At 55.4% G+C, this 24,359-nt stretch overlaps 1 protein-coding gene across 9 annotated transcripts in view; it reads right to left on the reverse strand.

Annotated features, from left to right (window-relative positions):
* Positions 1-24,359, reverse strand: part of ADARB1 (adenosine deaminase RNA specific B1) — a 112,826-nt gene that overhangs the window by 63,360 nt on the left and 25,107 nt on the right. The window contains exon 1 of one of the 9 annotated variants that reach the window (XM_089330462.1): positions 2,421-2,443. The exons of the other annotated variants lie outside the window; for them this stretch is intronic. The gene's annotated coding sequence lies outside the window, so the exon portion shown is untranslated. Of the gene's footprint in view, positions 1-2,420; positions 2,444-24,359 lie in introns of those variants that run through there. 9 annotated transcript variants of the gene reach the window in all.

Here is a 24,359-nt window from a genome sequence, read left to right on the forward strand (position 1 = left end):
AAGTACTTCTTCCTGGTCTCCGACGCAAGTGCAGGCACCCAAGCACCTGGGCCATCCTCCACTGCCTTCCTGGGCCACAGCAGAGAGCTGGACTGGAAAAGGAGCAACCGGGGACTAGAACCTGGCGCCCATACGGGATGCCAGTACCGCAGGCAGAGGATTAACCAAGTAAGCCATGGTGCCGGCCCCCAACCAACACACTTTCAAAGGATCCCCCCGGGCAGGCACTCGGCCTAGCAGCTAAGACGCTGGCCAAGGTCCCCTGCACCACATCAGAGTCCCTGGACACCACTCCTGCCTCTGGCTCCTGACTCCAGCTTCCAGCTGATACAAACCCTGGCAGGCAGCCATGGTAGCCTAAGTAATTGGGTTTTCACCACCCATGTGGGCAACCGGCTCCCGGCTTCAGCCCTGGCCCATCCTAGGCCATCACAGAAATCTGGGAAGCAAACCAACAGACGGGAGCTCTCTCTGTGTGTGTGTGTGTGTGTGTGTCCCTGTCTCCTTAGCTCTCAAATTTAAATATTTGAATAATTCATAGAAAAAAATCATGGTAGAAAACAGAAAGCATTTGGAACCTAATGCCAAAGAAGATTAAAGATCAAATTGTGCGGGATGCAGGTAAAGCAGCCAGAGGGAGGCCGACAGCTACAGCTCGGGTGAGAACATGGACGCACAGTTGCCCGAGCAAGCCCAGGACAGGACAAAATAGGCCCCAAAACAGAGCAGGAAGGCACAGCAAGAAGTGAAACCTGTATGAATTACACCAAAGAGCAGGCACACAACAAGCACTGGGCCTGGGGCTTGGTGGTGAGAGGGAACACCCGCCCGGAGCTGGGAGAGAACTGGCAGGGAGAACCAGTGGCCACAGGGCCTTGATTCTTGCTGTGCGCGAAGCAGGCAGCTGTCACCCTTGAGCCCTGTGGGCGGGGACCGTGCTGGCTGCACTGATACAGCACCCACGGCACAGCCAGCTTCCTCCCACTGCCTATCTCTTGGCCTGCGCCCTCTGGGGAAGGCAGCTGCACACTGTGAGGAGACTGTAGACACAAGGGCGCCCAGCCATGCCCCTGAAGAACCTTCGTGGACAGAACACTGGGAAGATGCGGGAATCCAGAACAGTCAGAACCACGGCTGCAGACTCGGCGTGCGGAGGTCCGGCTGAGGTCCCGGTCACCAGAGTACCTGCCCCTGACCCACTAGGCTCCAGTGCTGTTGACATCAAAGAACTGGTGTGAGGAAGCAGAAGTCATCCTCAGAGAGCACTGCACCCCTGGTGCCCCCCCCCCCAAGCTCCTGTGACAGCCAGGACGATGCTGGGTGTCAGGGCGGCGAGGAGGGAAAGGCAGGCCAGCCTCACACACACAGATGCAAAACACAAGCCAGCTCAGGGCAATCACACGCGGGGGTGACCAGCAACTCACGAAACCCAAGAGAGACACGGAGGAACCCACGGGTGGCTCCGCTGACACAAAGTTTGACCAAGCGCACGGGAACCACACTGCCTGGGCGTGCGTGCCAACACAGTGCAGGCAGACGAGAGCTGGGACTGGGCTGTGACCATGGGGAGGAGGCTGCTCTCCAGGAGCCCTGACGTAGGCAAGTTCCACGGTCAGGTGCACACACAACACATGCACACGGCCTCTTCCTCGTGAAACAGGCAAGCAGCAGGGCGGTGCACACATGTACACAGCCCACAAGGACAACGGCTCCCCAGGGCATCACCATGGCGAGGGAACGGCCCCTGGCCACTGTACCCCACCAATGGTGACCACCATGCACAAGCCTGTGACAGTTGGTGAGGTGGCCATAGGCTTCATGTTCTCTGCAAAGGACAAGGCAGGTGCAGAGGAGGGAGAACAGAACCCATAGCAGCTCGGCCTAAGATCCCAATAGGCAGGGAGCGAGCCAGGCCAAGAGCTACACCCCTGCCCCCCGCCCGCCTCTTCTGTTTGCCTGGAGCAGACACGTAGGACTGACTGGCAGGGTTAAAAGGGAAGAATGGACAGCACAGTGGACAACAGCTCCATGCTACCCTGGCCTCTGCCCGCTGGCCTGCCCAAGACCAACAGCTCTGCTATGACCTGGCACCACTGGCCTTCCAGAACCTTCTCGGGAAATTCTCTTCTGAAGACAGTGACCCGACACTAGCCAGGTGCAGGTGAGGGGAGCTCCCGCAGGGGGTTTGTACCCGAGTGCCAAGCAGCGCTGCGAGCCAGGGACCACTTCAGACCGAACATGCCTGCTCCCAGAAGCACAGAACAGGCTGCACTGGATGGATTTGCTCTGCCAGTAATAATCGTATTGATGAAATGAAGCAATTGTGTTTCCTTTTAAAGTGATATTTATTGTTATGATTTAATTAGACTGTGGGAATGAGAGCTTTGCTCTGCCAAGCACTGGGCACGCTCACGGCCTACCTTGTAGGGGCATGAGATCAGCTCCGTCCGGTGAGTGGGCAGCTCCACCAACACGCGCCCTGGCCAGAGTCGCTGCACTGCAACAGTCCTGCCTCTAGGAAGCACAAGGGCCTGGACGCCCACGGTGACCAGGACCATCACTGCCGGGGGCCCAGGACCACAAGGCAGCTCTGCAGGGGCTGGGAACCAGCAGCCCCCAAGCGGGACCAGGAGCTGATGGGCGCTGAGCAGGGATGCAGCTGGGGTCGGGGCCACTGCACCCTGGTGGCCAGGAAGGGACCCAGAGTGGCAGAAACGCCAGGTGGGATCTGTGTGTGAGGAGGCCATCGGGCCAGCGAGAGCAGCAGGCGCCAGTGGGGACTCCAAAGAACTGCTTTCGACAGCGGGGGCTGCAAGGGTGGGAGGCAGAGGCTGGGAAGGCAGCAGGGTGGCAGAGGGGACAGGAAACCAGAGGGCTCCGAGACCACGCCCCGTCAGAGGAGAGAACACGAAGCCAGGGGCGGCTCTAGGGTTCCAGCCCCGTCAACAGGGCAGGAGGGATTTTCAGGAGGCAGCATGGAAAGGGCCACAGAAGAGAGGAATTCGTTTCTGCTTATCTGAAAGGCAGAGAGACAGAGAGAGCGTCCACCCACTGGCTCAAGCCCCAACGCCCACAACAGGCAAGGCTAGCCAGGCTGCCCAGGAGCCAGGAGCTCCATCCAGGTCACCCACACGGGTGGCAGGCACCCAAGCACTTGAGCCATCAGCTGCTGCTTCCCAGGCACATTAGCGGGGGAGCTGGAATCAGAAGCAAACCCAGGACTCGAGCCCACATGCTCTGTGCGGGATGTGGGTGCCCCAAGCAGCGGCCAGCCAGCGCTCCACACGCCCGCCCTGGCAAGAGCACTTTAGAAGTCCAAGCTCCAGCTCTCGGGCACCACAGGCCTCCAGCACGGGCTGTCGTTGGCTGACCCCAACAAGGGCAGACGCTCCCCTGGGCTGGCAGAGAAGCTCCCAGGAATGAAACAGACACAGGTTCCTCCCAGGGGAACATAATGAATACCAAACCACACGGACACTGTGTCACGTGACCAGCGCTCGGCGACAGGGGAGGTGGTGGGGCCGGCCTTCAGGTGCCACTCTCACGGAGGAAGAGAAGGCAGAGCACCAGCGGTGCCATCTGGACTCACGGCAGAATTGTGTGCTGCACGTGCTGTGCTGTGAGAGTCACTCGCTGGGCCGCAGTGCGGGCGGGGGACCTCATGCACCAGGATGTAGGGACACACCTGTGGGAACACTTCCTGCACAGCCTTGGCGTGGCCATGTACATCTCATTGAGCATGGGTTTGCTTGTCTTTTCTCCCCTACATCTGGTCTCAATGAACTGTTCTGCTTGCTGAATTAAATGTTGCAGCAAACAAAACTGACATTTTTCCTGCTGGTCAGAGACACTGCCACGGATTAGCTCTGCGACCAGACAGAGCGTGGTGGAGTCTCAGAGCCACCACACTGAGTCAGACGCCAGACCCTGGCCAGGTCACTGTGCTGAGTCAAAGACCCCAGACCTCCTCCAGAACCGCCCACACGCTTGACCCCACTGACACAGAACGTGGAAGAGGACTGACAGTGAGACCCCAGCTGGGCAGGAGGGCAGGGGCAGTAATGCACCTTCCACCCCTGCTGTGGCCCGACTCTCACAGCAGATTCCACCAGCGCCACGTCCACCTGAGAACGCGTGGTTTGGTCAATTATGCCTCCACAGGACGTTTTTAAAGACTGCTCTGGCTTATACTGAAAACCCTCTCATATCAGTTTTCTGAAGTGGATTAGTGAACATTATTGGAAACATTTTATGACCTGACAGAAATGTTTCTTTCAAGCTTGCGGCGGCCTGATGCTGCAGGGCAAACTATAGCTTTCTGCAACCATCACAGCAGCTGTGAAACAGGATGGGCTTTCCCTCCCTGGCCACAGCGCGCAGCTCACCCTCACTTCCAGAGGAACGCGTACTCAGCACCACGGCAGGTTCTGCGTTTCCAGCAAGAGGGGGGAGAGGCAGAGACACAGGGGCCTGAGTGCCAGCCCCCAGGACCCGCACCACCCATGCGACAAGAAGAGCCCCTTGGCCCGGAGCACAACGGGGCACCAGCGGCGAGGGCCAGGATCCCCACCCACGTGGAAGTGTGCGCACGTCTCACCTTCTCCCCTCTCTGTTCCCATTCCCTTCCAGACATGCATTGTACTTCAAAAATGCTTGGAAAAACAGAAGTAAAGGTAAGTTAATTTTGCTGCAAAAAAAATTCTTTAAATCCATGCACAAAAGAGGGTCTTCAAAAATTTCCTTAAAAAGGCCCACTGTGAAGACACTATGCATAGACCTCATAAAAACATTTACAGCAAAATAAACTTACCTTTTAATTCCATTTTTGTACGAGCTGTGCGACGTGCAGCTTCAGACCTCCAGGCGCCGGGAGGCGTGGAGGGCAGGCGTCCTCTGCTGCCCTCACCCACAGCACGGCCGGCCTGCCTGGGTCGTGGGCATGGAAGCCAGCAGGTGTCAGTCAGCCTCAGCTACTTACACCAAGACAATGATCAGTTGAATTATTTTCGCTCAATTTTTTACTGCTTTTAGGAGGTGACTTTTCTGGCCTGAAAAGTTAGGCCACTGTCATCCAGTTACAGCCGGCAAACAAGGCCAAAAGAAGAGTCCACCAAGACCCTGACCCGGGCAGATGGCCAGGGCAAAGAGCAGCACAGACGCCCACCTTGTGCTGGAGCCGCAGGGAGGCTCCCGGCCCGCACTGGCCGACACCAGGGCTCCGGTGCAGCTCAGTGCCACGTGGCCCTCCGGGTGTGGGGGGCTATCACCCAGACCACAGAAAACTGAGCAGAACTCCAGCAGGAGGAGCGGGGATCAGGCTGGGAGAGCCTGGCTCACCCCCACTCCCGACGGCAGTCCCACCGCCAACTCCTGCTCCCAGGTGTTCAGACCCACGCTGAACAGCAGCACCCACTATCGCAGGCTTCACAGTCCAGCCCCACAGCACTCATACCTCTCTCTAGAGACAGACACCCGAAATCAGACAGACACACAGATTCCGACACAGAGAGACACCAGAATCAGACTCAGACACACAGACACACACACTCAGAGACACACACACACCGAATCAGACAGACCCACACAATCAGACGCAGAGCTGCAAGGGGACCTCAGCATGTTCGTAGAGAAATGGAATGAAAGGTTAAAAGTTCATTTTGATGAAAAGTTTTCTGAAATCCATAAGTTTTTCATAAACGTTATGAAAATCCCTCACGTGCACAGATTTTAAAATGTTTACAAAAATGTACCTTTTAATTCTATCTTCATAAACTTCAAGAAGCCCCCTCTCTCAAGCCAGACTGGCACACCCAGGGGACACAGGTGAGGAACGAGGTTCTTGGCTCACTCTCTCCTAAACCCAACCCAGAGTAGGCCGTAAAAGGAACAAACACAGAAAACAAAACGTTTCTACACAGAGTAGGACACAAAAGCCAAGTAGTACAAGGAGAGTGAAAGGAAGAATTAAAGAACACAAGTTAAACACAAATTTAAGGGACTTTTCTGTAACTTAAAGGGACAAAATGAGAGCATCCAATATTTAGTTGACATCACGTGCTTCTGTTGGGTGTAGTAAGGGAGAGTCGCTGAAAACCCAGCGGAGGCCAGGACGGCGCCAGAAACCAAGCGGGGACAGAGGGTGATGAAGAGGGACAGCAAGGACCGATGGTTCCTGAACTTACTCGAACTAGGCAGCTAAACAAAACAGCCACCGACTTCTTCCATCCTGGACACCTGTCACCAGAGCCTGCGACCCACCAGCTGCGATCAGACCCACATTCCCTCAACACAGCCAATGTAATCTCTACACTCCCATCAGTAACGTTACAACTTTAAAACGTTCCGTAAGGTTATCTATCAAAAGTTAAGAATTAATATAAAACTTTGTAAGTGAAAATATCATCCAATCACACACCACATCATATTTTTGCTACCTACAGACCACCTACTGGATTGTGGTCCCAGAAGATGAACTCACGCAGGACGAGTGACGTGGCGGTCGCGGCTGGGGTGGGGCCGCCACAGTGACTGGCATGACTCCCATCCTACCCCACCATCCATCAGGCACTGACCCCAGTGCAGAAAGGGGTCACACAGGAAACAGCTGTCACCATTTTTGATGGAAGTGTCTCAAATGCGTTTCCTTGTTCTCCTAATAAGGGAGATGCAGTGTGAAATTTTAACCAGGAAACGCCCTGCTTGTCTTTGCCAGCTTCCTGAAGGAAGCACAGTGCCGGCCGCGTACCCCATGACCCACCAGGCAGCGGCCCGGGCCCCGTGAAGCATCCGAGCAGAGCTGGGAGGGGGCCTGGCGTCCAGGGCCTGGGCCGGCGCTCGAGTCCCTGCGCATACTCCTCCTTTCTCTCTTCCTCCAGGGCAGCTGTGGGGATTGAGCGAATCAAGACTGCCTTGCCCACCACATGAAGGGGCCGGCTGTGTCCACCCCACGGGCATCTGTAGAAACTCAAGGTTGAGTAGGCACAAAGGACAGAAGCCAGGACCAGCTGAGGACCACAAGAGGTCAACCAAACGTGAACCTCTCCCAGCATCAGGCCCAGGGTCTCCAAGGAAAGCAACCCTGATGATGGGCAAAGCAGGGGAAACGTACAGGGAGGGGCTATGAGGGCCACATCCCACAGACCGAAGCCCAGCTCCCATTGCACCGGGGCTCTGCAGTGTCCAGCGGCACCCCAGCATCAGGTCTGCCCGGCTGGTGGTGCACACACGCTTGGCAGAAGCAGAAGCAACCTCTCCAGAAAGCACAATCCAGAGCAAGACAGCTGAAGGCCATAAAGGGCCCTCCAGGGCTGGGCACATGGGTAGCGGTGGGGACGCCTCTAGCATACCCATCTCCCAGGGCACCCGGGTTTAAGTCCCGCTCTGCTTCCACTTCCAGCTTCCTGCAGATTCACTCCTGGGAGGCGGCAGATGAAGGTGCTGGTTCCTGCCACCCATAAAGGAGAGCTGGTTCAAGCTCCAGGCTCCTGGCTTCAGCCTGGTCCACCTCTGGCTTTTGCAGGCATTTGGGAAGTGAGCACATAGAAGTTCCTCTGTCTTTCAAATAAAATGAACAAAAAGGAAGAAAATTAAAAAACAAAAAACAAGAGAATCATCCCACAGGGAAACAAGGACGTGAGGAGGAACCAGCACAGATGACACAGAGGTGGCCTGGTGAGGGCTGAACTGCCACACACAACACACAGGCAGTGGCTGTTCAAGGAGAGACAGGCTGGAGACAGGACGAACACTGACAGCCAGTGGACTTCAAAACAACAGAGAGACCTTCCAGAAATAAACATAATGACTAACACGAAAACCCCAACGGATAGGTTGTACGTGCACACGGCTAGGAGAAATCTGGGAAGCGCAACAATGCAGAAACAGAAAACAGGGGCTGGGAGGGTCCCCAGAAACAGATCCCCCCACCCCTGTGCTGAGACTGGTCAGAGAGAGGAGGCGAGCACACAGCAGGAGAGAGGCGGCAGAGGGCAAGGCAGAGACGGAAACTGGGCCCAGCACGACCCCCACTGGGGCCCACACTGCCTCAGACCCACCCCACCTGGGAGTTCCCCGGCCAGGGCCGCCACGGAAGACATGGCAGCTGAGGGAGGGGTGGCAGCCCTGGGAGAGGGAAGCTGTGCCCGGGGGAACGAAGAGGAAGGGTGCATGGGACACGGACCCCAGCGCGCACACCTCTCGGGGAACACCAAAGAAGGAATTTCCCAGCTCTTCTTATGGGACCAGTATAACCTTGATAGTGAAAATCTGGCGAGGATGTTCCGAAATAAAAAATTAGCGGCCAACTTCTCTTTCGAACAGTCACAAAAATAACAACCAAAACTGAGCAAGCTTAAATCCAGTATATGTAAAGGAAGCACGTCACAACCAAGCTGAACACACACACAGCAAGAGCCAGAAGGCAGCTGGCCTCGTATGCATGAGTCAACGCGCCACACAAAGTGGCATTTCTACCCGAGTTCAGCATGCGTTCTCCAATAAATCAAATTAGTGTTTTCATAAATTTCCATTAGTACAATAAACCTGACAATTTTCTCAAAAAATACCCTCTGTGGAAAATAACAGAGGGAAACAGGGGAAAGAAATACAGCAGCAGATAAATGAGAGTAAGTGCTCTGCCAATAGTGTGAACAAGCTGGGCACACACGAGCCTCTCCCCTTCCTGCTGCTCCTGGCCTTGCTCAGAGAGCAGGGGGAGGGCTGGGCGCAGAGCCCTCGGAGGGCCCCGCAGTCACCAGGAATGGGCCCTGGAGAGGGCACGAGGCAGACACCTGGCCTCCGTGGTCTCTCAGAGCTCCATGGGGCACTGGCGCTCAGTCCAGCGCCCTCACTGGCTTCAGGAAGCCCCTGCCAACTGCAGCACCAGACGCAGACACTACGTCCACACACCAGGTGCACCTGCCAGCGTGTCATGGTCATGGCTTTCACCAGATGCTGAAAGGAACCCAACCCCAGAGGAGAGCAAGCCGCTGACCTTCAGGCTGACCCACGTGGCTCCTGGGAGCTGTGGGATGACCCAAACCCAGTCCTGTCTTGGGCACCTAACCCACAAACTTCACTACAACCAAGGGCCAGCGGTAACCCATGAAGTAAGCTTGGTAATCTGGAACTCACAGCCAAATATAGGGCTGCGCCTGGAGTTCACGTATGTCTGACTCACGCCCGAGAAGTAGCACAGGGAGCAGGCGCCGAGCTCTGGTCTCAGAGTTTGTCATTACCAAGGACAGCTTTAATGGGTCACAGGTTTCAATTGCTACCACTCTTGCTTTTATAGGATGTTAGTTTTGCTTTATTATCTTCCCACTACTTTACTACGGGTTGTTTGTGCGTACGGTGATGACAATCCATCACAGGTCTTCCTGAACCATAATTTCCAGTGACTTAGAGGCATTGTAACTCACTCCCATCCTTACTGCAAAACAGGCGCACAAGGCCTCCCCACACTCTGACGAGGTGGGGACTCTATTCACCGTGCTGTTTAGGAGTACACCCGACAGTGAACTTGCAACACACCACCAAGGCGAGTGTAACAAGGCTACAGGGCTATTTTAAGGTTATGGAGCACTCTTACATAAAACGGAATGACACGTAAGAGTACACGTCTCATAAAGGATTTATCCACGCTGCTGACAAACTCACTGCAACTAGCTCATTTAATTTCTTCCCAGAGCTGTGATAACGCTGAACAGTTTCCACTGTGAAAGGCGCCCAAGGTCCAGAAACTGTCCCCTCCCCAAGAGTGACCTAGAAAGGCTTTCGGTTGAAACGGTGATAAAACCACACCTTTCCGCTCTTCCCAAGGCCCTGTCAAAACGTCAGAAAGGGTTTCTCAGCAGGGCTGAGGGATGGAGAAGGCCTGCCTCCGTGGTCTGGCGAAGGCAGCTGGCAGAGGAGCCGCAAGCACAGCGCCAAGGGCCGCCCCAGGTTCAGCCAGCACGGCTGTGCTCTGCCCTCCAGGCTGGAACGGAGGTCACTTCTGAGGAAGGTCCCAGGTCTCCCACAAGGGGACCCTAGTACACGGACCTGGCCAGGCCTCAGGAGAAGTATAGGCTACTGGGGGAGGGAGCGGCTCACCCACGAAAGGGCGAGGATCAAAGCGACACCCAGCTTCTCACTAACACCACCAGACTCCAGAAAACTTTCTACGTTGAAGGGAAAGCGTAAGAACATAGAATTCTAGACCCAGCCGACTCCTCACCCACAATGAGGGAATAACTGCAACAAACCCAAGAAGTCGGTCAGCCACGCACTCCACGAGGAACTCAGCAAGGAGGTGCTCCAGGAAAACAAAGGGAGAAGCTGAGAACCACATCACGGAACGTGAGAGGCCACGACCGGGACGCAGCGGGAAGGCACAGCAACCCAGACACCAAGCGTGTCCGTTTGCACGTCTGTCCTGTCGCGGCAAGGGTTCTGAGACAGGCCTGCATCTCACGTGCCCGGCTCGTAGACGAAATGTGTTTATATTGCCGTAATATTGCAAAGGTTGCTTTCTCTCTGCGGGCAGGAAAAGCACAGACATCACCATGACAGAACAGACCACATATAAACCTGGCTCATACAAACCAGGAGCTGGGCAGACCGCTGTGGACTGTTCTCAGAGAGCCAGCACAGAGAGCAGACACCAGGAATCAGGAGGGCAGCCCAGGAAGAACTCAGCGCACGAGGGGAGTGTGCAAGCTCCTCCTCTCACCTCCACTCTGGCCATTCCGGGCAGGAACGTGCCCTATGGTTTGGCTGTGCTTTCTGTGCACAGGATCTGGGAGGCAGTGGGACCTTTAAGAGGTGGGCCCAGTGCAAGGTGATGAGGTCACAGGGGAACCACTCTCCCCAGAGAGTCCTTGTTACAAAGTGAGGTCACCTCTGTCTACACACAAACAGCCCCTTCTCCCCTTCCATTTCTATGTCACACTGTGACACCTGGGGTCACGCCATGCCTCCTGGACCCTCTAGCTACAAAAATCATTACCTTATTAAGTGTCCAGCTTGGGGTTTACATGGTGATGCATTGAGTTAAACCACTGCCTGCGGCACCAGCATCCCATAGGGGCACCAGTTCGAGTCCCGGCTGCTCTACTCTGATCCAGCTCTCTGCTGTGGCCTGGGAGAGCAGCAGAAGATGGCCAAGGCCTTAGGCCCCTGCACCTAGGTGGGAGACCCAGCCCAGCACTGGCTGTTGCAGCCATTTGGGCAATGAATCAGTGGCTAGAAGATCTCCCTCTCTCTCTCTCCCCTCCTTCCTCCCTCCTTCCTCCCTCCCTCCCTCCCTCCCTCTCTCTCTCTCTCTCCCCCTGCCCGTGTTGTCACTCTGCTTTTCAAATAAATAAATATTTTAAAAGGAAGAGAAGAAACAGGAAAGAGCAAGAAGGAAATGGACAAAGCAGTGAGGCAAAGGGCTGCTCTGTCCCAGTTTTGCATCTCTGTGAAGTACACAAAATCCACAGCGGGCAGATTTTGGTTTGAATAAAATATAAAGTCTCTTAGAAGGAACTCAGAAATGCAGAGTTTCCTCCAGAGACCTAGCAGTTGAGGCCAAGGGCAGCCACTGTGGGGACGGAGCTGTCCACAGAGCACAGGCACTGCCCAGGCTGGCCATTCCTGGACCAAAGATAACACAAAGCCAACCCCAAAACAGATCCTGTCCACAATCGGAGGGAGCTCACAGCAGCTGCTCCAGTCCCTGACCCTGCAGGACTCTGCCCCGGGGTCACCAAGAGTGCGGTGAGCGATATCCTGGCCAGCACCCCAGAAAGCACTGATCTTCTCATCCCGCATGTCCTCACCTCACATGAGAGCCCTATGGAAGTGCGACATGCGGCTCCTCAGGTAAGGGGGTGCTAACGGTGACACCTGCTCATTGACAAATATGCCATCGTTAGCATGTGGCTTTGTGTGAAAACATGCCACCAGATGAGCAGTGTCCCTGGTCCTCACGCCAACCAACACCCTAGCTGCTGACTTCAGGTGGGACCTGAACCCTCCAGGACATGGGCTCGGGGTCTCACGCACAACAACACAGGAGAGGGGCAGAGTTGTGGAATGGTGCATCTGGACTGCAGACGGGCAGCTCCCTATGCATGCTGGGACCACACAGAGTCTCCGAGGGCCCCAGGGCTGAACAGACACAGAACCAGTGTGTCTCCACTATTAAATGTAAACGGGAACCAACCGAGGCCGAACTGAGGGTGTCTACAGGAAGCCAGCAATATAACTATAGGGATCAAGCCTTGACAGGCGTGGTCGGTGCACACTCCCACTGCTGGCTACTGTACACAACTACTGTGGACACTCCCCCAGTATGCTATGAGGACACCCTGTGAGCTGCGATGGAGGCTCGCCTGAGAGCTGTGATGGACAGTCACTCCCCTGTGAACTGTGATGGACAGTCACTCCCCTGGGAGCCGTGATGGACAGTCACTCCCCTGAGAGCCGTGATGGACAGAAACTCCCCTGTGAGCTGTGATGGACAGTCACTCCCCTGGGAGCCGTGATGGAGTCACTCCCCTGAGAGCTGTGATGGACAGTCACTCCCCTGTGAGCTGTGATGGACAGTCACTCCCCTGAGAGCCGTGATGGACAGTCACTCCCCTGGGAGCCGTGATGGACAGTCACTCCCCTGGGAGCTGTGATGGACAGTCACTCCCCTGGGAGCAGTGATGGACAGTCACTCCCCTGGGAGCCGTGATGGACAGTCACTCCCCTGGGAGCCGTGATGGACAGTCACTCCCCTGAGAGCTGTGATGGACAGTCACTCCCCTGAGAGCTGTGATGGACAGTCACTCCCCTGGGAGCCGTGATGGACAGTCACTCCCCTGGGAGCCGTGATGGAGTCACTCCCCTGGGAGCCGTGATGGACAGTCACTCCCCTGAGAGCTGTGATGGACAGTCACTCCCCTGTGAGCTGTGATGGACAGTCACTCCCATGAGAGCCGTGATGGACAGTCACTCCCCTGAGAGCCGTGATGGACAGTCACTCCCCTGGGAGCCGTGATGGACAGTCACTCCCCTGGGAGCCGTGATGGACAGAAACTCCCCTGGGAGCCGTGATGGACAGTCACTCCCCTGAGAGCTGTGATGGACAGTCACTCCCCTGTGAGCCGTGATGGACAGAAACTCCCCTGTGAGCCGTGATGGACAGTCACTCCCCTGGGAGCCGTGATGGACAGTCACTCCCCTGTGAGCCGTGATGGACAGTCACTCCCCTGGGAGCCGTGAAGGACAGTCACTCCCCTGGGAGCCGTGATGGACAGTCACTCCCCTGGGAGCCGTGATGGACAGTCACTCCCCTGGGAGCCGTGATGGACAGTCACTCCCCTGGGAGCCGTGATGGAGTCACTCCCCTGAGAGCCGTGATGGACAGTCACTCCCCTGAGAGCTGTGATGGACAGTCACTCCCCTGTGAGCTGTGATGGACAGTCACTCCCATGAGAGCCGTGATGGACAGTCACTCCCCTGGGAGCCGTGATGGACAGTCACTCCCCTGGGAGCCGTGATGGACAGTCACTCCCCTGGGAGCCGTGATGGAGTCACTCCCCTGGGAGCTGTGATGGACAGTCACTCCCCTGGGAGCTGTGATGGACAGACACTCCCCTGTGAGCTGTGATGGACAGTCACTCCCCTGAGAGCCGTGATGGACAGTCACTCCCCTGGGAGCCGTGATGGACAGTCACTCCCCTGGGAGCCGTGATGGACAGAAACTCCCCTGTGAGCTGTGATGGACAGTCACTCCCCTGGGAGCCGTGATGGACAGTCACTCCCCTGGGAGCTGTGATGGACAGTCACTCCCCTGTGAGCCGTGATGGACAGTCACTCCCCTGGGAGCCGTGATGGACAGTCACTCCCCTGGGAGCCGTGATGGAGTCACTCCCCTGAGAGCTGTGATGGACAGTCACTCCCCTGTGAGCTGTGATGGACAGTCACTCCCCTGAGAGCCGTGATGGACAGTCACTCCCCTGGGAGCCGTGATGGACAGTCACTCCCCTGGGAGCCGTGATGGACAGTCACTCCCCTGGGAGCCGTGATGGACAGTCACTCCCCTGGGAGCCGTGATGGACAGTCACTCCCCTGAGAGCTGTGATGGACAGTCACTCCCCTGTGAGCCGTGATGGACAGTCACTCCTCTGTGAGCCGTGAAGGACAGTCACTCCCCTGGGAGCTGTGATGGACAGTCATTCCCCTGGGAGCTGTGATGGACAGTCACTCCCCTGTGAGCTGTGATGGACAGAAACTCCCCTGTGAGCTGTGATGGACAGTCACTCCCCTGGGAGCTGTGATGGACAGTCACTCCCCTGTGAGCTGTGATGGACAGTCACTCCCATGAGAGCCGTGATGGACAGTCACTCCCCTGGGAGCTGTGATGCACAGTCACTCCCCTGGGAGCTGTGATGGACAGTCACTCCCCTGGGAGCTGTGATGGACAGTCACTCCCCTGGGAGCTGTGATGGACAGTCACTCCCCTGTGAGCTGTGATGGACAGAAAATCCCCTGGGAGATGTGATGGACAGTCACTCCCCTGGGAGCTGTGATGGACAGTTACACTTTGAATCTAACCGGGGCTCCAGTTCTCAGCTCTGTTGGGGAACTGGGTGTTCCAGAGACTTCAGAAGTGGTCAAGCACCCTGACTGTCCAATGCAACAGGGAAGCCAGTGCTGCTGACCTGGCGCAGAGAGATTTGGAAAACATGCACAACACAACAGGTCCAGCCACCTCTCTGTGACCCCGCCAGTCATCCATATGAAGGTGGGAACGTCTCCCCAGCAGATGACATCAACTGTCCAAAGCCAGGTCCCGTGCACAGCCAGGACGAAGGACAGACCAAGGCAAACACTGTCATCCCACAGCCTCCTTCCCAGGCCCTCCAATACTTCTTTGAGCATGCAGACCCTCCCCCAAGATCTCATTGCTCTGATGTGGTTCTGAAGCACAGCTCACTGAGCCCCCACTGGCCTCTGTCCCATCCCGTGGGACTCACGTGCTGGGATTATGAACAGAGTTGGAAGTCTGCCTGCCTGGAAATCCAGCTACCTGGCCCTGGCTCCGGAGCTGCACTCAAACCTGTGGAGCCCGGAGCCTCGCACCTGCACAGGGTCAGCAAAGTGTACACCGTGGGGGCTGCTGCAATGCCGAGTGGAGCCACCCAGGCAAGGAGGTGCTGGGGACTCGCAGGGCACTTGGATGCTACCAGGGTGACCAAGACCACAGCCAGCTTACTAGCTAGCAAGAGAACCAGGCGGGCTCAGAGAGCAACCATCAGGGGCGCCTTCGGTGGAGGTGGAAAGCAGAGCGCCCAGGTGGCCTGCTAAGCCCTGCCCAGCGCCAGGCCTCATCCTGGGCCTTGGGAACTGCACAGAGGCTCCTGACACGGACCCTAGGCACCTGTGGTTCCAAGGAAGACCACACCACAGGCACGCCCATCCTGCCTCTGGAGCAGCCTTCCTGCAGCTGCCCACGTGCAGCCCACTGCGAGCCTTCCTGGGGTGGGACCCAAAAAGCCAAGAGATCTCAGGTCCACGCCACCACTGGTCTCAGCTGCATCCGACATGGATGGCGACCTGCAGCTGCTCCATGGGCTGTGGCCACTAAAACCCGGCAGATTGCATGGTTCTCCATGGCCTACGAAACAATTCCTCCTGGCACTTCAGCAGGTGCTAAAAATATTTGTAACTGAAGATTAATCTGACACATGACATTCCTAACTGTAGGCTGCTGACAAAAGGAAAAGCCAACTGTGACTTGCAATTTGAAAAAGGTGAAAGCAGCTAAGCCAAAACTGACCTTTGTTGCCATGATGCACACTGAGGAACCCCCAGGAGGTGCAGGCCCTCCCCACCATTGCCGGGCACCCCCAGCACAGGGGGGCTTCCCCACGGCAGGTGCGCTGCTCTCAGGACCCCTTAAACAGACACGGGAAGAGTTAGAAGGAAGGTGGAAGGCTAACGAATGTATGACACGTTTAAATGTGCTACCCTACTTTATTTCCCAGATAACTCACAGGAGACATTCAGGCAGGGCACTCTCATTCCCCCTTTCATGGCCCAAACTCAACAGTTTAGCTGGCGCCCAGACACATATCCTGTCCCTGCAACCCCAGCCCACCCTGCAGTGGCCACAGGTACACAGCCGGTGCCCCTGTAACTCACAATGCGTCCTCGTCCTCCCAGTGACACTCTCCGCCTTCTAAGACTCCCCACTGGCACATTCACATTCCAACTGTAGATGGCATGGCCGCCCACCCACACCACCAGCCTGTCCCCAAAAGGGAGACCAGAGCAAAAGTCTGTGGGGGCTGTAGCTCTCCCAGCAGAGCAGCCTGACCACAGGAACATGCCATGTGACCCACGTCCCTTCCACAGGCTTTCTACCCCCTGCCCCCCACACTGAGGCCAGAGTCAGGACCTCCTTGCGCAACCCTGCACAAGACCCCAGGGGGCTGCTCCAGAGAGGCCAAGGAGGTGGAGAGGAGCGAAAGGGTGACAGAGCCCAGGGCAGAGACCGTGCCTGGGCCTGGGTGCATCTCCAGGAACGCCCACACCGTGCTGGCACAGATGGCGCGAGTCTGTGCTGCCATAAAGCTACATGTGACAGGCAATTTCAGAAAAGACTGAGGGAGAACGCAAAGCAGTTTCTCCAGTTTTCAAGGAGGAAAAAGCATTTTTAAAGAAGAGATGTGGGAATGACGTGCGATGTGGCACTGTGACAGAGAAAGCCATCCCACCACTGGACACACGCAGCAAGGGAGCTCAGCGGGAGCTAGGAACGCCCGGCGCAGGCACCTACCGGGAAGGCAGGAACAAGACAGGCCGACATGTAAGGTGCCAGCCCAGATGCCCCGGCCCAGACTGAGTTGCCTGGGTTCAACTCCCAGCACAGTTCCTGATCCCACCCACGTGGGAGACCTGGATGGAATTCCTGGCTCTTTTGGCTCTAGCCTGGCCCAGCCCTGGCCATTGCAGGCATTTGGGAAGTGAACCAGCAGAAGGGGAGCATGTGTGAGTGTGAGTGTGAGTGTGAGTGTGAGTGTGTGTATATATTTCCTCTGCTTCTCAAAAAAAAAAAAAAAAAAAAAAAGAACTCCCCAGGAGAACCCATGGTGGGTGGGGTATGGAGGGAACAGGCTAGGAGCCCGGGAGCCACTCTGCGGGACAGTCGCCAGCAGCCCTCGTCAAGTCACAGGCACAACAGTCACAGCAGTTTCACCCACAGCTGCCAAAAACAGACACCACCTCAATATCCACGAGAGAACCAGGGGAACACTGTACACAGCAATAAACACACAGCATGCGGCAACACAGGGGAAAACACAACGCCAGGCGAGAGGGAGAGGCGCCAATGACAAGCCTCTGACTATGCTCATGCTGGGCAGAGCGCAGGGCTCTGTGCAGTGGGGAAACAGCTCTGCAGGACGCCGTGAAGGAGGGGCCGTCATACTGTGTGTGTGTGTACACCCAGACACGTCCCACAGCAACAGAACAATCAGGGCCAGCGCTGTGGCGTAGGGGTAAAGCCGCCGCCTGCAGTCCTGGCATTCCATATGGGCACTGGTTCGAGTCCTGGCTGCTCCACTTCTGATGCAGCTCTCTGCCATGGCCTGACAAAGCAGTAAAAGATGGCCCAAGTCCTTGGGCCCCTGCACCCACATGGAAGACCCAGAAGAAGCTCCTGGCTCCTGGCTTCAGATCAGCCCAGCTCAGGTCATTGCAGCCATTTGGGGAGTGAACCAGTGAATGGAAGACTTCTCTCTCACACGTGCAGGCCCATGAGGCCAGCGTCATCCTGGGCAGGGCCAGGCTAAGGCGGAGGACCCTGAGGAAGGCCGGGACAAAGGTGTCCACACGTGTCCCGTGGCTCCGCACCGGACTGCACTTGCTGCTGTGTGCATGCCACGTGTGAACCACTGAGGCGGGAGGGACATTCCTTGTTCAGAGTCCAGGCTGAGGAACTGGGGGCTGAGCGAGGAAGAGCTGGCGGGGGTCCCAGGAGATGACCGTGGTAGCCGTGGCCTGAGGGAGGACAGCTGACAGAGGAGCAGGGAGTGCCACACGGCTCACAGGGACGTCCTCCAGAGAGGGGCTGGTGGTCTTTCTGCAGCCATGTGGGAGTCTGGGAGTTAATTTGCACACTTATGCTTCCTAAAAGACTAATGATCTGGTCAAAATAAAATGAATCCTGCCAGCAAGGCACCCGAAACACTGAGAGCAGTGAAATCAGCAGGCAGTGCTGTGAACTCCTGCAGGACCAGAATCCCCAAAGCGGCGGATGTGCACTTAAATACGGTGAGATGCTTAGCGTCCCAGGGAGTGAGGCAGCCTCTGGCGGCAGCCATTACTTAGCATAACTACTGAGGGAGAAGCAAACATGGAGCCAACCAGCGCCCCACCCTGCTTCCCCTGCCACCATCCCCTGGGCACGGCCGCAACACCGCATCAGAGACCGGCTGAACCGTGGGAGGGCACAGCCATGCCGGGCAGAGAAATGTCCTATTCTCCAAATTTTGGGAAGTGAGGAATAACTATTTCACGGAATAAACAGATTAACATTTTAAGGTTTGCTTCGTGAAGGGAAAAGGCTTCACATGCCACCCGAGGTTAACTTCACGACTCTCAGAGTCAACGATAAAATGGCTCTCATCAGGGAGGAAAGCGTGCAGGGGTAAGAATCTCACATTGTCTTCTCAAAATTTGGAAAGGAAAAGGTCAAGTAAAAATAAATAAAAAGCAAACTAATTGGAACTTCTCTCCTCCCCGCACAGCAAGCACAGCAGAAGGCAGAAGCTGAAACTTTCAGAGCCTTTCAGAGATGGCCTTAAGCAGAAATCAGGCACTCACACCTGACCCCCAGCTGGACCCCCAGAGTCCGGTGTGACCCTCAGCTAGGCACGCATGTGACAACAGGGAAGGGAGAGAAGCACACCCGTCGCACGCAGACACACAACTTCTCAAGTTCACACAGGACGCTCTCTGTTGCAGAATTCCAAAGGAGAATTCCAAGAGCAAGTAAACTCTTTTTTCTTAAAACCGGCTGGAGTTTGCCTTTCTACCAGCAGCAGGCACACAGTAGACCCCGTGGGAAGGACAAAGCACTGGCTTTGACAGTGAGCCTGGAGAGATCCAGGTCTTGCACCTGCCTGGAGGTTAACACAAACACAAAAGTCTCCATCCCCCAGGACCCCCACCTTGGGGGTGGGAACAGGGACGGGCATGCCTGTGCTGAGGACACAGGGCCAGTGTGGGGCTCGTGCCCCAAGGAGGTGGCCACTGCAGAACCTTTAACGTCCGGGTCACAGAGGAACAGCTTACCGAACGAGAAACCGCTCATTGACAAAGCACACACAGGCACCAGGCCAGCGGGCACACATGCCTGCACCCAGGTGACAAACGGAGATCCAGGGTTCACACAGTGGCCCCAGCTCTGCAGGCAGGGCTGTGAGAGCACCAACACCTTACTCAATCTTCCCACTTCAATTTACGTGTGGTCAGCAAGAGTCGAGGTGCAGCAATACTGGCCTCCTTTGAGTGTGTGTCGGCGCCTGCTCAGGCCACCGCACCACGCAGCCTTCCCACAGAGGCCGAGCCTCCCAGCGCTTCTCTGTTTAATCGCCGTCAGCGGCCTTCCAACCAAGTGCATTCTGGAATCCCTACCAAACTCAGAGCCGAGACGAGCCTGTGAGCTGGCGATGAGGCACTGGGGTGCAGGGTCAGAGCTCAGCCTAGACACGGTGAGCATCCATGCCCAAGGCCTCTGGGGACACAGCGACCCTGGCTTCCTGGTGGAGCCCATCTCAAAGTACCCTGCAAGGAAACAGTGTGCATTCAAACGCTCTTTGTGGAGCAGAAACAGCCGCTGCGCTTGCCTTGCCCCGCCAGAGGGTCGGCACGGCGGGGACGGGCCACTGTGAGTGGCTTCTATCAAAAAGATGTTGGATTTTTGCCAGTCTGACATGTGAAGAATGGCATTCAGTTTGCGGCCATTTTTATGAACATGTGTGTGGTGGACATAACCTGTTTGTCTTTTGGTCACTTCCTCAGAGGATTTTGGTCTTTTTTACTTCAATTTTTAAAATATTAGTTACATGTTACAAAGATTTTCTCACAATTGATACTTTTGTCTTTTGATCTTAGTGTTTTGTTGTCCTATCAGGCAAGAGTTTTTGCAGTAGTGGCTTTTCACCTACTAGCCAAATTCATCCAACTTTTCATTTATTGAATCTGAATTTTGAGTTACCCCTTTTTTTCAGATACCTTTGGGTTTTAAAATTTTTAAAGATGTATTTTTATTAGGGATGTGAGAAATGGAGGCAGCACTTCCATGCAACGGTTCATTATGAAACAGCCAGGCCTGTGCTAGGCTGAAGCGAGAAGCCGGTAACTCCATCCAGGTCTCCCACATGGGTGGCAGAGGCCCAAGCACTTGGGCCATTTTCTGTTGTCTTCCCAGGTGCATTAGCAGGGAGCTAGATCAGAAGTGGAGCAACCAGGACCTGAACCGGGGCTCACATGGGATGCCAGCATTGCAGGCGTCAGCCTAACCCACTGTGCCACAACGCTGGCCGCACTATTTCATATTCTGTGACTGGTAACTAACTATAGTTCATAATGATGTAGACAAGAATGGAATGAGGAGTTGAGGACTGCCAGCACCAGGCCTGCCCGCACAAGTGCACTGTCCAAACCCTGTCTCCTTCTGCCCTGATCCAACATGGCTGCACGTTCTGAGTTATGCTTTTTAAAAAGCCTTTCCCAACAGTTTACACAAGGGATCTTCATAAAGTTCACGGAAAATGTGTTATTACGAAAAAACTATGTGTGGATTTCAAGTGTTTTCTGTGCCAGAATAAACACCTTTGAACCCCTTTTCCCATGAGCTTTCTACAGTGCCCGAGTGTTCAACACTAGGGTCGTTTCATCCCTCAGGCCTCTTACTGCAGCCTACTCCTATACGTGGCACAAAGTAGAGATCTAAAGACGTCTTACAAAAGTGTCCACCCGTCCCATGCCCGTCTCTGGGAGAGGCATAGTGGTGCAATGGGTTAAGTCGCTGCCTGGGATGCCCACATCCCACACTGGTGGACCTGGGAGACAGTCCTGCCTCACTCCTGCTGTGCACAGCCTGGGAAGCAGCAGGTGATGGCTCAAGTACTTGGGTCCCTACCACTAATGCAGGAGAACCAGAGGGAGCTGGCTTACAGCTTCAGTCTGACCCAGGCCCAGCTGTTGCTGGCATCTGGGGAGCGAACCAACAGATGGAAGATCCTCCCTCCACACACACACACACACACACACAGCCTTTCAAATAATAAAAGTAAAGTTTTTAAAAGCCCATCTTTGACCCAGCAATCTGGGATACATTTGACTTCCACGTATATCTGGGCTAACTCCTCGTCTGTGCCCTCCCCAGCCAGCACCGGGGCTGTGCATGGTGCTGGCACCTGGGAGGGCCGGTCTCCTTTCTCTTCCTCTTTCTAGTTCAATTTTTAGAATAAAAGAATGTAGAACAAGTTTTTTTAAAAAAACAACTGACTGCCGCTTCTGTGTTTTTACTGCATCATATGAAACTGGCCAATTAACTTAGCAAGGCTGACCTCCAGAGGACGCCAGGGCGGGTAGCTTCCATGAACAAGGCGTGTCTCTCCACTGCTGCAGGCTACCCTCCTCTTTCTAAAGTGCTGCACTGTTTTTTTCTCTTGGGTTCTGAACAGCTCCTATCGCATTTTTTAACACTGTCTCTATTGTTGCTATTGTGAACAGTTGGTAACTTCTCCCATATACTAGGATTATCATTGGTGACTGCATGTTAGTTTTGTGTTTCTGCTTCCTTGGTTAATTTTTTTAGGATTTGAGTTATTTTTGCCGCTGACTTTCCAGGACTAGGCACTCAGTGTGGTGGCCACAGCTCCGTGCTGGGCAGTGCAGGAGCCAGACACGCCGGGCAAGGTTCCAGCGCTGCGTTCCGGGCACACTGGTGATAGCGAGCTCTGCTTCTTGTGTACATTTTATACCTTCACTGGCCAGCGGGTACCTGAAGACCCCCTTACAGTGAAACTGCACACATGTGCCTGTGCAGCTTCTTCCCGCCTGGCCACCACACCGTGGGGCCCTCGGGTCCAGTGCTGCTGCCTGCGCTGGAACAGTGACCCAGGCAGACAGAGGAGCTGGGCGAGCACCCTGGGTGTGTCCCGCCACACTCATTCTCAGCTGCATCCTCGTTGCCTCTTGGGGCCTCATTTCAGGAACGGAAGCCCTGCCAGGAAGACTGCTCCCCAGACACTGCGGGTCCCACGCTGCAGAGCAAGGCTTCTAGACACTTGCCACTGGAACCTGAAGTGAAAAGGAACATGCACCTGCGCGCCCCGTCTCACTCCCTTGGCATTCCGTACAGGTGACTGGGTGCTCTCACCACGGGTCTCACCCCAACCGCAGTGCTCCAACCTACCGCAGAGCTCCGCACACGCCCTGTAGGGGGAGGCTACAAGTGAGGCTGCTGGGAAAACGCACCTTCATTAATTTGCTGTTCTCAGTAATGTCCCAATCATTAGCTATTAGAATAAGAGAAAAGGAGGGCAGTAAATGCAGCAAAGCCCATGAATGCCTGGAAGCTCTGGGCATTTTACCAGTGGAGCCTCGCCCCGGCAGACTGCGGTGAAACCTCCTGGGGTGTGTGCCTCCTCTGGTCTGAGGTCTTTAGGCTGACTCTGAAGAAGTAAGATGGACACTGAGAACAATGACAAGTGAACAGGCAGCCTGGGTCTCTGCTGCATAGCCGTCGGAGTTGCAGCACAACCCGTGCCGAGCAGAGAGCTCGGCAGACACCGGGGAAGGAAGGGCGTCACACGTGACAGGGAGCACGGGCACCCTGAGAGACACCTGCAGGCACCCTCCCGCACAGCTTCACAGCTGTTGCAGGGCGAGGAGAGGAACAGGTCATGCTGTGGAAAACAGAAAATGGCTGTGTGAGTGCAAATCCTACTGACAGCACTTGAGAGTCGAGGGACAATCCCGTGAGCGTGTGGGACAGAAACAATGAGACAGGAAGCCACGCCGGGGCAGCTGCTGTTCTCACAGAAACACTTCCCTGCTGGTTTCCGGTACAGAACATGGAGTAAGAACAACAGTGTCACTGGCAAAACAGACTGAAAGCATAGAGAGCGACTTCAGCCAAAATCCCTAGACGGAAAACTCACGACTGGGCAGAGGTAGGCTTCCCGGCACCCATCACGGTCCCTCTCCTCCCACACCCCAAACCCATGTCCAAATCAGAAGTCTGCTTGTGAAACCACCTACACCTTCAAACTCGCTCACTCACATGGCCGCCCCACTCATCCAGTCTGACTTTGCACAGCTTCAGTCACCCCAGGTCAACCACGGTCCAAAAATATTAAATAGAAGATTCCAGAAGTAACCCATTCATAAATTCATAATTTCACACCCTTCTGAATAGCATGAGGAAATCTGCACTGTCCTGCTGTCCTGCCACTGGGTCCATGCTCTGGATGCTGTGGCCTATCAGCCACCTGGCCCTGTCTAGGTTTTCAGACAGGCTGCATGGTAGGATCTGTGTTCAGGCACCCCTGGTGTGGCAGCCTGAGGCTGTGTCAAAAAGCCTGCATCATCCACTTCACCTCAACTCACCACAATGAAGCCCTCGTAACCTCAACAGAGAGACATGGGTCTCCCACCTCACCACCCAGGTATGGGTCTCCCCTACCACCACACAGACATGGGTCTCCCCCACCATCACACAGACGTGGGTCTCCCCCCACCATCACCACACGGGCATGGGTCTCCCCCACCACCACAGGGGCATGGGTCTCCCCCCACCATCACCACACGGGCATGGGTCTCCCCCACCACCACAGGGGCATGGGTCTCCTAACATCACCATAATAAGGGGAGTACCGCACAGTTGGATTCTGAGTGACAGGAGCCCACACTCAGGTGGCTTCTGCTACAGTGCTGTTACAGCTGCTGCATTTTATTGGTCACCGCTCATCTCTTCCTGCCTAATTTCTAAGGTAAACATATGCTACGTGCACTGCACAGGAAAAACCCAGCAGCTACAGGGCTCCGTGCCGCCCAGTTTCAGGCATCCCGGGGGTCGTGGCACAAGTGCCTGTGGATAAGGATGCTTTCATCTTACAGTGTTCTCAACCACTTGCGATGTCCTCAGGGCTAACTCTTAGGGGCTGTCCCACTTAAAGACATAAGCAATTAACGCTGATCTGAGAACCCTGTAACTGGGAGGGAACAGATGGGGCCCAGTGAGGAGCAGAAGGAACAGCCCAGTCTTCATCTCTTTCATCACATTTAAAAGGCCAAAATCAAACCAAAGCCCTCTAAAGACCATA

Source organism: Oryctolagus cuniculus, chromosome 4 (assembly GCF_051225735.1).
Source record: "Oryctolagus cuniculus isolate XC-2025 breed Fujian yellow rabbit chromosome 4, ASM5122573v1, whole genome shotgun sequence".
NCBI lineage: Eukaryota > Metazoa > Chordata > Mammalia > Lagomorpha > Leporidae > Oryctolagus > Oryctolagus cuniculus.